The sequence below is a fragment of the Euprymna scolopes genome, chromosome 21 (assembly GCF_053919585.1).
Source record: "Euprymna scolopes isolate OS-2025 chromosome 21, ASM5391958v1, whole genome shotgun sequence".
Taxonomy (NCBI): Eukaryota; Metazoa; Mollusca; class Cephalopoda; order Sepiida; family Sepiolidae; genus Euprymna; species Euprymna scolopes.
This window is the reverse complement of record NC_136502.1, coordinates 70,310,696-70,324,396: the sequence shown is the minus strand read 5'-3', so window position 1 is coordinate 70,324,396 and position 13,701 is coordinate 70,310,696. Positions and strand designations below refer to the sequence as shown.

Genomic DNA, 13,701 nt, shown 5'->3' with positions numbered 1-13,701 from the left:
TCTACGGCGTGGAGACCGGAGCCACAGTAGTGGTGGTGGACTGGACTGCTACAGTAGAGAGACTGGAGTCACAGTAATTGCGCGAGCGTCAAACGGTTAGGGAACCGTGAGCAAGTGCAGAGCTTTGCCGAGACCAAGCCGCCGAACGGTGAAAAATATCGCCGTAATATTCAGGAGATTGCTAGTCACCGGGAGCGGGCCGGAAGTTGTTTCTATTTCTAAACAACAGTTAATATTAATTCTCGGATGTGTTCTTTACAAACAGTCGATGCTGAAGGAGTCGTTGTTTGTATTTCACGAAGTTTTTCCAGGAAATTAAAGTTTGTTGTTTTGTTTTTGTTGTAGAAAAGATGTCTTTTTTAAATTTCTTTTCTACAACGGGGCTCTGGAATCACGTGACGGCTGCTGATATTACTGCTACTGCTGATTTCGGCGGAGGCTGTCAATGGCTGGTCGTCTGGTGTGCTGTTGTTGTTGTTGTTGTTGTTGTTGTTAGCGGCCAAGCCGCGACACTAGTAAGATTTAGCTGTGTTGTAAAAAGCTAGTAAGGTTTAGCAGTGTTTGAAAAAGCTGATAAGGTTTAGCCATGTTTGAAAAAGCTAGTAAGGTTTAGTGGTGTTTGAAAAAGGTAGTAAGGTTTAGCAGTGTTTTAAAAAGCTAGTAAGGTTTAGCAGTCTTTGAAAAAGCTAGTAAGGTTTAGCAGTGTTTGAGAAGTTTGCGGTGTTTGAGAAGCTAGTAATGTCTAGCAGTGTCTGAAGTTAATGTGAATGCCGATTTGGGCACAGGATTATGAGATTATCTTTAAGGATCATGGGCTATGTAATGTGATATGCATTGATTTGTATATCAATGAGGCTTCGCCTCTGAAAAGACATTATAAAAAGACTTAGGTTGAGAGGGCAGAGCAGTCGAGTTCATGAAACCAAATTTAATTCTTGGATATGTTACTAATTTCGACAATAATTTTGCATAATTAAAACCATCCTTATCGCCCTCTCTTACTAACATAATAACTTTGATATATTGTCTGGACTGATTATTTTATTATGAACACACCAATCAATAAACTCACTTTTCATAATTTTTCATAATTCTTGGATATGTTACTAATTCCGACCATAATTTTTTGTAATTAAAACCATCCCTATCGCACTCTCTTACTAAAATAATAACTTTGATATATTGCCTGAGCTGATTATTTCATTACAAACACATCAATCAATTAACATTTCATCATTTTTCGTAATTCTTGGATATGTTACTAATTTCGACAATCAGTTTTCATAAGTTAAACATATAGTTCCCACCCTTACTAAAATAATAACTTTTATATATTGTCTGGGGGGGGGGGTGATTATTTTCGTTACAACACATCATTTTTTTCTCATTAAAATCTACACCAACACCCCTCCCCCTTACTAAAAATAATAACTGTGATATATTGTCTGGTCTGATTATTTTATTGCAAAAACATTATGGCATTAAATCGCATATTATCATTTTTCATAATTCTTGGATATGTTCTTATTTCGACAATCATTTTTCATAATTAAAACCATCCTTATCGCCCTCTCTTACTAACATAATAATTTTGATATATTGTCTGGACTGATTATTTTATTATAAACACACCAATCAATAAACTCGCTTTTCATCATTCTTCTTAATTCTTGGATATGTTACTAATTTCGACAATATTTTTTTTTTTTAATTAAAACCATCCCCATCACACTCTCTTACTAAAATAATAACTTTGATATATTGTCTGGGCTGATTATTTCATTAAAACACACCAATCAACAAACTATTATTTCATCATTTTTTCGTAATGGATATGTTACTGATTTCGCCAATAATTTTTCATAATTTAAGCCCTCCTTATCTCCTTCCCCTTTACTTATTTAATAACTTTTATATATTGTCTAGGCTGATTATTTTATTATAAATACACCAATCAATTTCGACATAATTTTTTATAATTTAAACCATCCTCGTCGCCCTCTCTTACTAAAATATTACTTTGATATATTGTCTGGGCTGATTATTTCATAAAAAACACAACTATCAATTAACTCACACTTCATTATTTTTCTTAATTCTTGGATATGTTACTCATTTCGACAATTATTTTTAATATTTTTAACCCACATTATCAACCCCCACTACTAAAATAATAACTTTGACATATTATCTGGGATTATTATTTCCTTTCAAAACACACCAATCAGTTCACTCACATTTCGTCATTTTTCTTAATTCTTGGATATGTTACTAATTTCGACCATAATTTTTTTGTAATTAAAACCATTCTTATCGCAATCTCTTACTAAAATAATAACTTTGATATATTGCCTGTGCTGATTATTTCATTACAAACACACCAATCAATTAACATTTCAACATTTTTCGTAATTCTTGGATATGTTACTAATTTCGACAATCATTTTTCATAAGTTAAACACACCTTATAGCTCCCACCCTTACTAAAATGATAACTTGGATATATTGGGCTAATTTTTTTTCATTACAACACAATAATCAATTAACTCACATTTCATCATTTTTCATAATTCTTGGATATGTTACTAATTTCGACAATCACTTCTTATCATTTAAACTGACGCCATCATCTCTCCCTCTTACTAAAATAATAACTTTGATATATTGTCTGGTCTGATTATTTTATTGCAAACACATTATTGCATTAAATCACATATCATTTTTCATAATTCTTGGATATGTTACTAATTTCGACAATCATTTTTCATTATTAAAACCATCCTTATCGCACTCTCTTACTAACATAATAACTTTGATATGTTGTCTTGACTGATTATTTTATTATAAACACACCAATCAATAAACTTGCTTTTCATCATTTTTCATAATTCTTGGATATGTTACTAATTTCGACCATAATTTTTTGTAATTAACACCATCCTTATCGTCCTCTCTTACTAAAATAATAACTTTGATATATTGTCTGGGCTGATTATTTCATTACAAACACACCAATCAATTAACTCACATTTGGTCATTTTTCATAATTCTTGGAAATGTTACTAATGTCGACAATCATTTTTCATCATTTTTACCCACATCATCGCCCCCACTTACTAAAATAATAACTCTTATATATTGTCTGGTATGATTATTTTATTGCAAATACACTAATGCATTAAATAACATATTATCATTTTTCATAATTCTTGGCTATATTACTAATTTCGACAATCATTTTGCATAATTAAAACCATCCTTATCGCGCTCTCTTATTAACTTTGATATATTGTCTGGACTGATTATTTTATTATAAACACACCAATCAATAAACTCGCTTTTCATCATTCTTCTTAATTCTTGGATATGTTACTAATTTTGACCACATTTGTTTGTAATTAAAACCATCCTTATCGCACTCTCTTACTAAAATAATAATTTTGATATATTGTCTGGGCTGATTATTTCATTAAAAACACAACTGTCAATTAACTCACACTTCATTATTTTTCTTAATTCTTGGATATGTTACTCATTTCGACAATTATTTTTAATATTTTTAACCCACATTAACAACCCCCACTACTAAAATAATAACTTTGATATATTATCTGGGCTGATTATTTCATTTCAAACACACCAATCAATTAACTCACATTTTGTCATTTTTCATAATTCTTGGATATGTTACTAATGTTGACAATCATTTTACATCATTTTTACCCACATCATTTACTAAAATAATAACTCTTATATATTGTCTGGTCTGATTATTTTATTGCAAAATCACTAATGCATTAAATAACATATTATCATTTTTCATAATTCTTGGATATGTTACTAATTTCGACAATTATTTTTCATAATTTAAACCATTCTTATCGCCCTCTCTTACTAACATAATTACTTTGATATATTTCCTGTGCTGATTATTTTATTATAAACACACAATCGATTAACTCACATTTAATCTTTGTTCATAATCCTGGATATGTTACTAATTTCGACAATAACTTTTATAATTAAAACCCACATTAGTCCTCTCCCTCCTTGCAGGAAATTTATTCACTGAGTCCCGTGAAGGTTATCCCACGTGGTTCATGTTAATAAGCCTAGAAAAATCAGGACATGAAACAATAAAGACAAGGAAATACTTTTAAGAATAAAAAAAATATTGACATTTTATTGAGGGAAAAAGAAAGCATAAGGGTTGGGGAAAGAAGGCAGCAAAGCTGCAAAGTTCAATTATTGAGAAAAAAGTTTATATGTTCAATTTACAAGAGAAAATACAGTTTATATGTTCAATTTACAAGAGAAAATACAGTTTATATGTTCACCAATTCGACTGCCAAAAAATGTCCTTATGGCAAGCACTAAAGGCTTAATTAACACTAGAGAGAGAGAGTACAGAAATAAGAGAAAATTAGAATAAGAGAACTTACTGCGTAAAACAATGATTTCATTTTTTTTAACCTTTCTTTTTTTATCTTTATATATATGTGTGTAAGTCCCTTTTTTTTTTTACATATATATTTTCTTCACGCCACTCCAAATCGATCTGTCCTCACTTCAGTGACAGAATCCTTGAAAGTTCTTTTGAAAATAATCCTTGAATTTGAAAACTCAATGTTGTTTGGTAAAACCTTCGTTCGTCCTTTTTGTCAGATGAAATTCTCACTGGTTACAACATGGAAAGACATTTCGGTTTCCACACGCCGACATTTAATCGCATCTCGTGCGTCAAGTTTATAGATCAATTCTTCTTAGAATTGATTCTTTCTTTTCTTTTTGAGTCAACCAACTTGATTCGATTCTTACTGAAACTCATTATTCATTCCTATGAACAATGAAATAACTTTTACTATTTTTAAGACTTGAATGTCTGAGTAGGACCAGAGCTCAACTTGCGTGTTACCCTTGTGGAATCTCTGTCCAAAACTGACTTTCGCTCCGCTCTCTAGTGCACTTGTTGAATTTTCGCGGGAAAAATATCTCTTAGTAGAACCAATTGTGGCGTGATTCTTTCAGCAGCAGCAGCAGCTCGTTAAAAAGACGTAAAGTTAAAGAAGGAAAGAAGGGAGGAAGATAAAAGACAATGACGAAAAGAAGGAAGAAATTAAATTTCTGACATCCTACTTATATAATATATTTGATATATTTTCTGGGTTTATAATATCATTACAAACACACCAATCAAGTAACTCACATTTCATCATTTTTCATAATTCTTAATAATGCATAACCCATTATGTCGCTCCCCCTCACTTAAATAATAACTTTGATATATTGTCTGGGCTGATTATTTCATTGCAAACAAATCAATCAATTCTGGGTATTCTCATAGTATATATGTTTCACCTATCTTATCCAATCCCGGATGACGCCGCATATTCTGCTAATATATATCGTTCAGCTATCTCATTCGATTCCGGGCGACACTGGGTATTTTGCTACTATATGTTTTCCACCTATCTCATTCAATACTGGGCGACGCTTTCTGATAGTATATATTTGCACATCTCATTCAATCCCGGGACTGACTTCATGTCCACAACCCCACTGTTTAAAATATACATTAAATAAAGTAACGTTTTAATCGTAAACTGTTTCAGCCATTTTTCCCAAACCCACTGCTAAAAATATACATGAAATGATGTAATGTCTAAATAGTAAATTGTTTCAGCCATTTCTGGAACTGACTTATAATCCCCATCCGATTGTTGAAAATATACATGAAATAAAGTAATGTATAAATCGTAAACTTTTTCAGCCATTTCCGGGACTGACTTCTTATCTCCTATCCTACTGTTAAAAATATACATTAAATAAAGTAATGTGTAATGTGTAATGCGTAAATGGTTTCACCCATTTTCGGAACTGATTTAATATCCCCCACCCCACTATTAAAAATATACATGAAATAAAGTAATGTTTAAATCATAAACGGTTTGAGTAATTTCTGGGACTGACTTCATATCTCGTAACCCACTGCTTAAAATATACTTGATATAAAGTAATGTTTAAATCATAAACTGTTGCAGCAGCTTTTCGAAAGTAATACATAAAAACATTAACATGGTTAGAGATTAGGCAACCATTGCTTTAACATGAATATTTTTAGTGTAGTATCAGTTTCAGCATTCCAGTGACTTAAATCCCCCCTTTTTTGGTCTTGGTTAATGGAGGAGAAATCCTTCATTACTGATACAATGTTTATTATTATTATTGACCAGACTGCCCCTTTTGGGAAGCTGGTTTCCCCCTAAATTTTTAACCGACCTCATGTCCAGTTCCGCCCTTGTGGGGAGGCAAGTAAACAAAAACAGAACGGACATTTTCCAGAGCATTTTATAATTAATCAGAAGTGACATTTCCAGGACATTTTGTAATTAAATCAGAAATAAATTTTTCCAGTTACTTTTTAATATTAAAACTTTGTTACATTAAACATAGTACCTATTCAGAATGCCTCCACACGGGACAGATTTAGACACCAGGGTCGTTTTTTAACGTGGAGAAAAATTATCTTAGTCGTAAAGGATTTCCCTTCCACTGAGAGAGAAGAAATTGAAATGTAGCACCTGAAGAACAGATACTACACTTTGATCTTAGCCAAAAGGCCAAGAAAGACAAATCATTTTTATTAGCTTTGCCTCAACAGCGACACCAATTTTTTTTTTTTTTTTTTTTTTTTTCAAAATTTTAAAGATTTATTTGGAATATTCCACTTTCCTTGTTTAGGGATGGATGCACAGCATGATAACGGACGGAACGATAAGCGTAATAATATAATGATAATGATAATTGTTATTTATCCTTTATTCATAACTAAATAATAGTTATTTATCTTTTTTATCCCATTAGTAGTAATAATAATAATAATAATTATTATTATTATTATTATTATTATTATTATTATTATTATTATTTATTTATTTATTTATTTTTTTTTATCCTTCATCCCATGAGTACAAGGGCCCGACAATATTTTTCGGATCCTTTAGTAGTCGATTTTCCGAGTACCATAAAATGGCGAAATTCCTTCAATAGAATAGCATAAACATATGAAGACAGTACCTGTAATAAAAATGGAAGAATATCGATTAGGTAAGGAAAAATATTTAATTTTCATCATTTTTTACAAAACACACGCACCATTATTTTTCGGACATTGTTGAAAAACTGTTAATAAGTCTGTAATATCACCTTTCTTCTCAATAACTTTTATCAATCTCTCTTTATAATGATCAAACATATGCAGAATAACATCTCTACGTGTTTCTATTAGTTGTTTTTTGGCATCTAGTATTTGTTCCCATAGTTGAGTCTGTTTTATTATTTCAGGTCCATCATAGACAAGTTGCGCAAGCATTTCCAAAACATTTTCCATTAAATTTAGATCTGGGCTTTTTGCAGGCGATTCCAAAGTAATCATATTCAATTTAGCCATCCATTCTTTCATGAGTTTTGACACATGGATGCTGCAATTGTCTTGTTGTAGAACGAAATCATTCCCAACCTCTCTTCTTATCCTTGGTAGGGATTTCTCGTCCAGCAACTGTTTGTAGCTTTCGCTGTTCTGTTGTCCTTTCAGCCATTCCAACCATATATTTCCATTAGCAAAGATCGTACCCCAAACCATAACTCCTCCTCCTTTTACCCGTCGTTTGTTCAGTATAACAGGCTCATCCCTTCTTGACCATCCATTGGGCCCATCAAACTTAAAACGCTTCTCATCACTAAATATAACCTTCTTAAAGTTAACATGCTTTGTTAACCACCTTTTAGCACTCTCTAGTCTTTCTCCTTCATGTTTTTTGTTAGTGTAATTTTTTTCTTAGCCTTTGCATAGTTCAAACCAATCCTATACAGTGTTCTTTGTACTGTTCAGACTTTTACATCCAATTCACATTTCTTCTTCACTTTTCTTGCTGTAATTTTTTCTTCAGATGTCAAAAGCCGTGTCACAGTTCTCTTCATTCTCCTTTCAGTCCTCTTGCCAATTGATCTTTTCATCCTCTCTTCTTTTTCCGCTCGGAGTTTGTCTTCAGCATGTATTCGACAGCTTCAAATCCATGGCGATCCTTCTAATGCTGAGGCTATCTTCCCGCTTCTTCCATGCCAAACAAACGACTTCTTTTGAATGCATTTTACCCCATTAAACTTAATTGTTTTGCCAGTAGAATAGAACAGATAATTGATTCTAATGATGACAGCTAAATGTACAAGCAGAAAATTTGCATACAGCAACATATACATGAACATACCTCTTAATAAAATAGGATTTCTTGTCATGTTCGAGATATAATGTCGCGCAAGTTTTCGCAAAAATCACAAAAAACTAAAATTATCAAAGCCGAACTAAAAAAAGTGATTACACTAGTAGTGGATTTTCACTCCTCAACTACGTACTTACAATCTCAAAGATTTTGGCACTAGTAACCACCTTGAAGTACTTTTTTCAAAGTGTCCAAAAAATATTGTCGGGCCGCTGTAATAATAATAATAATAATAATAATAATCTATCCTTTATCTCATTAATAATAATTATAAGAACAGCTATATACCCGTTATTACTGTACCTTACTTAAGTTTCCTTAAATAAAATCACCCAACCTATGTTTATTAAAACCTTGATTGTTCTGAAAATAAATTTTAAAAATCTCTGAATCTTCACACACTTAAACTTAACTAAAATTCCAGAACTATCCAATAACTATCTTACAGCTTCCTGTTTATTTTACAACTTAACGGAATTTTGGGTTTGTTACCAAAATTCGTTTTCCATGGTAACAAAAATGGAAAAAAAATAAATAAAATAAAAAAAATAAACATATAAAGCAAATTTGTTTGAAATAGGAAACTAATAGAAATGAGCAAAAGAAATACAGACTCGAAATATGTTTAAAATGATCCAAATTTATTAAAACAAAAGGTTATCAATTGTTTTTATTTCTCAAAGCCAGGGTTTAAAAAAACCCTTAAGAAACATTTAAAATAAATAAAAAACAATGCAAAAAAGATGACAATTCTTACTTGTAAGAAAGACTGAAAGAAAAGAACATATAAAAAACAGAAAACAGTTCTTTGGAGTCCTTGTTTTAATTTCAGTTCTTTTAACAAAATGTTTAGTCTTTCTACAAAATGTTTTTCTTTTTTTTCTTTTTCGAAAGGAATCACAAACAAATAAAGTCTCTTTGACCTTAAATAGGAGAAAGAGGTAAAATATTTTTCGTTTGTGTAGGCTCAGATACCTTTAAATTCAAAGAAAAGAAATGAAAACAATAAAGCCGCTTTGGTAGTCTTTATGTGTACAAATAAAATGATTCACGGGATAAATTCTGGTATTAATGGAATATTTTTTGTGAAGGAAACTTCAGTTGAATAATCTTTTCTGGAGGTCACATGCGCCGATAATCTGCTCGACTTTTGGTGAAATTAATTTCTGTTCTTTACAGAAAAGAAATTCTCAAAACACGGCCAGTTTCTTCCGTTAATCCTTTAGAGACTAATTATTTTCCAGTTGTAAGACCTTGTCGCCTTTTAATAACTGGGACTAATTTTCCAGTAGATAAAGCCTTGTGCTTTTTAATAACTGAAACAAAATTACAATGAAACTTTAGTGAAGTCTTTTTCTAAAGGAGAAAGAAAAAAACGTGACAAATTTAATGTCAAATCTCTTTGACGGAGCACAAAATAAAACCTCCTCCTCGCAGGCAGATGATCTTCGAACTAATGAAAATAGGCAAAGGCCCTGTTTCCTCCCTTCTTCACCCCCTCTCTAGAAGGAGGGAGAGTAGCAGACTGCTCGAAGGGAATTATAACGATGATGATGATGATGATGATGACGATGATGATGATGATGATGATGATGATGATGGAAGTGACCTGCAAACGGCCGGTCAAAGAGTGTGTTCCTCTCACTAAATGTCGAATGGTGAGTGTGTGTTTACAAAAAAATAAATAAAAATGATTTCTTTATTAAAATTTCAACACTCTCCCGATAAGAAAAGAAAAAAATTATTTTAACAAAAAAGTTTTTAAAACCTAGATCAGGTTAAAATTTAAAGAGGCTTAATTTTTTACTTCTTTTAAAAAGGTCGAAATTTAATGCAAAAATTTAATAAAAAAAACACTTAAAATTTCGAAAAATATTCATTTTGTATTTGTTTTTAGGGAGTTTTTTAAGATGAAAATTTTAGATGAAAATGAGAACGGCTATCCTTGATTATGGAGTTTAAATTATGAGGACTAACAGGCAAGTCTGAATTATCTCTCGAATCCATAACAAGCCAGACATATCTACTCCGAAAATAGGAGCAGGGCAAATGTAGCTTTCCTTTTGATTAAAGAAGCTACATAAAACCGAAATATATTTCCTGCATAAACTGTGCAGGGAAAATGCAGCACTAAAGGTCTGCCAAGCTTCACACATCAAGCCCGACAAACCAAGACTGACAAGTCTTTTAAAATCATCCAAGCCCCCGGCACTTGAAATTTCCAGGGTAAGATCTGAAGCTCGAGGTTGCAGCCTCGGGGACTTCACCTCAGTTTTACAACATCTTAAAAAATCTGTGCTTTCACAGATCTTCAGAGGGGCTGCACTACAAATCATGTAGCCAGCAAACACTCCAGATTCTACAGCCAGGTGACACCCAACTGTAAAAATCCAGTCAAGCTTAAGTTTGCTAAACTCTCGCTTGAAAACTCTCCCCATGACCCACACACTGAGACAAAGGGACATAGGACCCGAGATCTTGAAAACTTTGGAGAGACTTTCTCTCCTAGGGTGCATACTTACAGCAAATGAAGTACTGAAAGCAAGTACTTCTAATGACACAAAGAAACTGAGCTTATCCAGTACCTTTCCTTGGAAGGAATTGTAACATGTCAAACTCTTTTCCTTCTTCCACTGACCCTTTTCAGAGTTATTTGCTCGGTGCAATGGGCTCATATATGGCCTGAAACTACTTTCACCTTGATAAGGGTACGTTAAATGGTCAGTGGTAATGTACCCATCCGAATTAACATGCGCATCAACGCACGGCCATCTTGGCAACTGCCCAAATTTAAAAATCTCACTATCAGCGGACTGCTTAGAAAACTCTAGCTGTTTCCCATTAATAATAGGCACAATGCTTCTATCCAATTCCCACTTAAATTCCTCCATGAATTGCATAAAATTTCAACAAATTATGGACCAAATTGGAGTACTTAAAAATTCCTAACAAATTTAAATTCTTTCTAGCTATATTTACGGCAAGCTGCAATCTAGGCAGATTAAATTTAATTGCCGCACAATTTTCTAACTGCGGCCTGACCCTCACAAAGCCGAATTCTCCAGTACTTAGAGAGTTGGTCTCAGCAAACAGGCATTCTGGTTCCGGATCGGAAACCTTGACCAGCATTATCGTCAGTGTATCAAAGAGCACCGGGATACTAATAGAATCACCTAGCTTACCACTAGCTAAACTACGCATGGCTTCTCTAACATCATTTTTATTACTCTAAAATTTTACCTGTTCATATTTGACTTGTAATTGAAGTATCCTAGTGTTCACATTAATTTAAAAAATTTAACTTCAAATCGAGAAGGCAAAAAGAAACTTTGCACAATGGAAAATTATTATTTAAATGTAACTTTAGAGCAACACAAATACAACAGCAACACAACGAACTAGTTCATATTTAGTAGCATAGCCTTTCTGCAATTTGACAGCCTGCAATCTTTTGGGTATTCTTTGAATTAGTCTGCGGCAATATTCTGGTGAAAGGGCATTCTACTTATCTTTAATTTTTGTCCAAATTTCTCCCAGATTTGAAATTTTATCATTGCATAGCTGTTGCTTGATGTAATGCCATACGTTTTCGATAGGATTGAGGTCTGGAGATTGTGCAGGCCAATCCAAACATGGAATATCATGCTCTTCCAGGAACCTCTTGACATTGCCAGCTGTGTGAATGAGAGCATTATTCTGCATGAAGATGAGATTATCATCCAAGTTTCGGCCAAAGTAGAATAGAAAATGTTCAGTCTACATATTATTATAGTTGGTGGAATTGCAAGCAAACTATAGGCCCTGCACCATTGGCACTAATAATGCCCCATACAAAAACTACCTTGCAGCATTGAAATTGTGCACTTAGGATTAAATTCTTTGTCATTCCTTCAATGGACGTACTGCCTACCATCACTGCCTAGCCTATTGAACTTGCTTTCATCACTAAAAATCACTTTCGACCAATATGAAGAGTCATGATCTTCATTGCATCTGACGAAGTCCAGATGACACTTTCTGATTTTTACAGAAATCATTGGCTTACGTCTTTTGATACAGCCTTGCAAATTAAATTCCATTCAATCCATTCTTAACTGTATAAAAAGGAAGCACTTTTTAACAAGATTACACTGTTGTTGGATTTGGGGAGCTGTTTCAAATCTGTTTCTGAGGCTGCAGATCTTGACAGCATTGTCGCCCATGTAATAGTAACTCTAGGACGACCAGATTTATCACGAACACTGCCAGTGTTTTGATGCTTTTTCACAGTCATTCGTACCGTTTTCTCATCACATTTCCATCTGCGGCTGATTTCTCGATTGGATAAACTAGAAAGATTGAGATTAATGAGCTTCTGATGATCACTTAGAGGAAGTCGAGGCATATGGTCTAAATGTTACATTGTATAACCTGGAACAACAACAATTACGATTAGAGATGCTTTTTTTGCCTAAAAGGTGGATATTTTAAACTGGTTTTAAGCTGATTTGTTGCTGTGGAGTTTCTTTTTGCCTTCTCAATTTGAAGTTAATTTTTTAAATTGACATGAACACTAGGATACTTCAACTAAAAGTCAAATATGAATATGTAAAATTATAAAGGAATAAAAGGCGAATCAAATGAGGTATAGGTTGTTTAAACAAGTACGTTCAATTTAGCTTAATTTTGCGGTTTTTGAAAAAATGCAGTGCAGACTTTCTTTTGAGTGTGTGTGTGTGTGTATGTGTGTGTGTGTGTGTGTGTGTGTGTGTGTGTGTGTGTGTGTGTGTGTGTGTGTGTGTGTGTGTGTGTAATGTCTGTGTGAAAAATTAGAGAATGTCAATAACATCAAAAATGTAAAATTTACTGGAGAAGACAATAGAATGCTCATCAAAGGGTGTGATGAGGATATAACTCTCTTTAGACTTTAGATATATTCTATTCTTATGAATTTTATATACTATGTACAAAATTCTCTGCGAAAGAGAATGGAAATATTCCCAGATTACTTGCTATGTGCCAAATATCTATATACTCAACATGTGATCTATGGTGGACAGAACCTCCTTAAAACTTCACGCATAAATGATTTTATCAAAATTTAAACCATAGTTTTCCAACATTTCAGTTATATAACGGGGCGAAACAGGAGGAAGGGTTAAGGTTAGGGAACAGTAAAAACGATTAAACACAAAACTCCAACAGAGACCCCCTCCCACTATCATATCTCCTCCTCCAACATCATCAGTCTATGTTCCAACCTTCCAACGGTTGAAACCCAATTACAGGAGATTAAATCAGACCTATTATTCCTAAGCAGAACTAGCATTAGACTGACTATTTCCCTAGTTGAGTTTCTTATTAAAGGATACTCTAACTTAACATCAAAATCTGAATCCTGAGATCGCTATGGACATATAATATTAGAGATGGCTTTCCATTT

General features: G+C 33.0%; 1 pseudogene; it reads right to left on the bottom strand.

Moving 5' to 3' along the window:
* Positions 1-6,476: 6,476 nt before the first annotated feature.
* Positions 6,477-6,633, bottom strand: LOC145243198 (U2 spliceosomal RNA; annotated as a pseudogene).
* Positions 6,634-13,701: the final 7,068 nt, after the last annotated feature.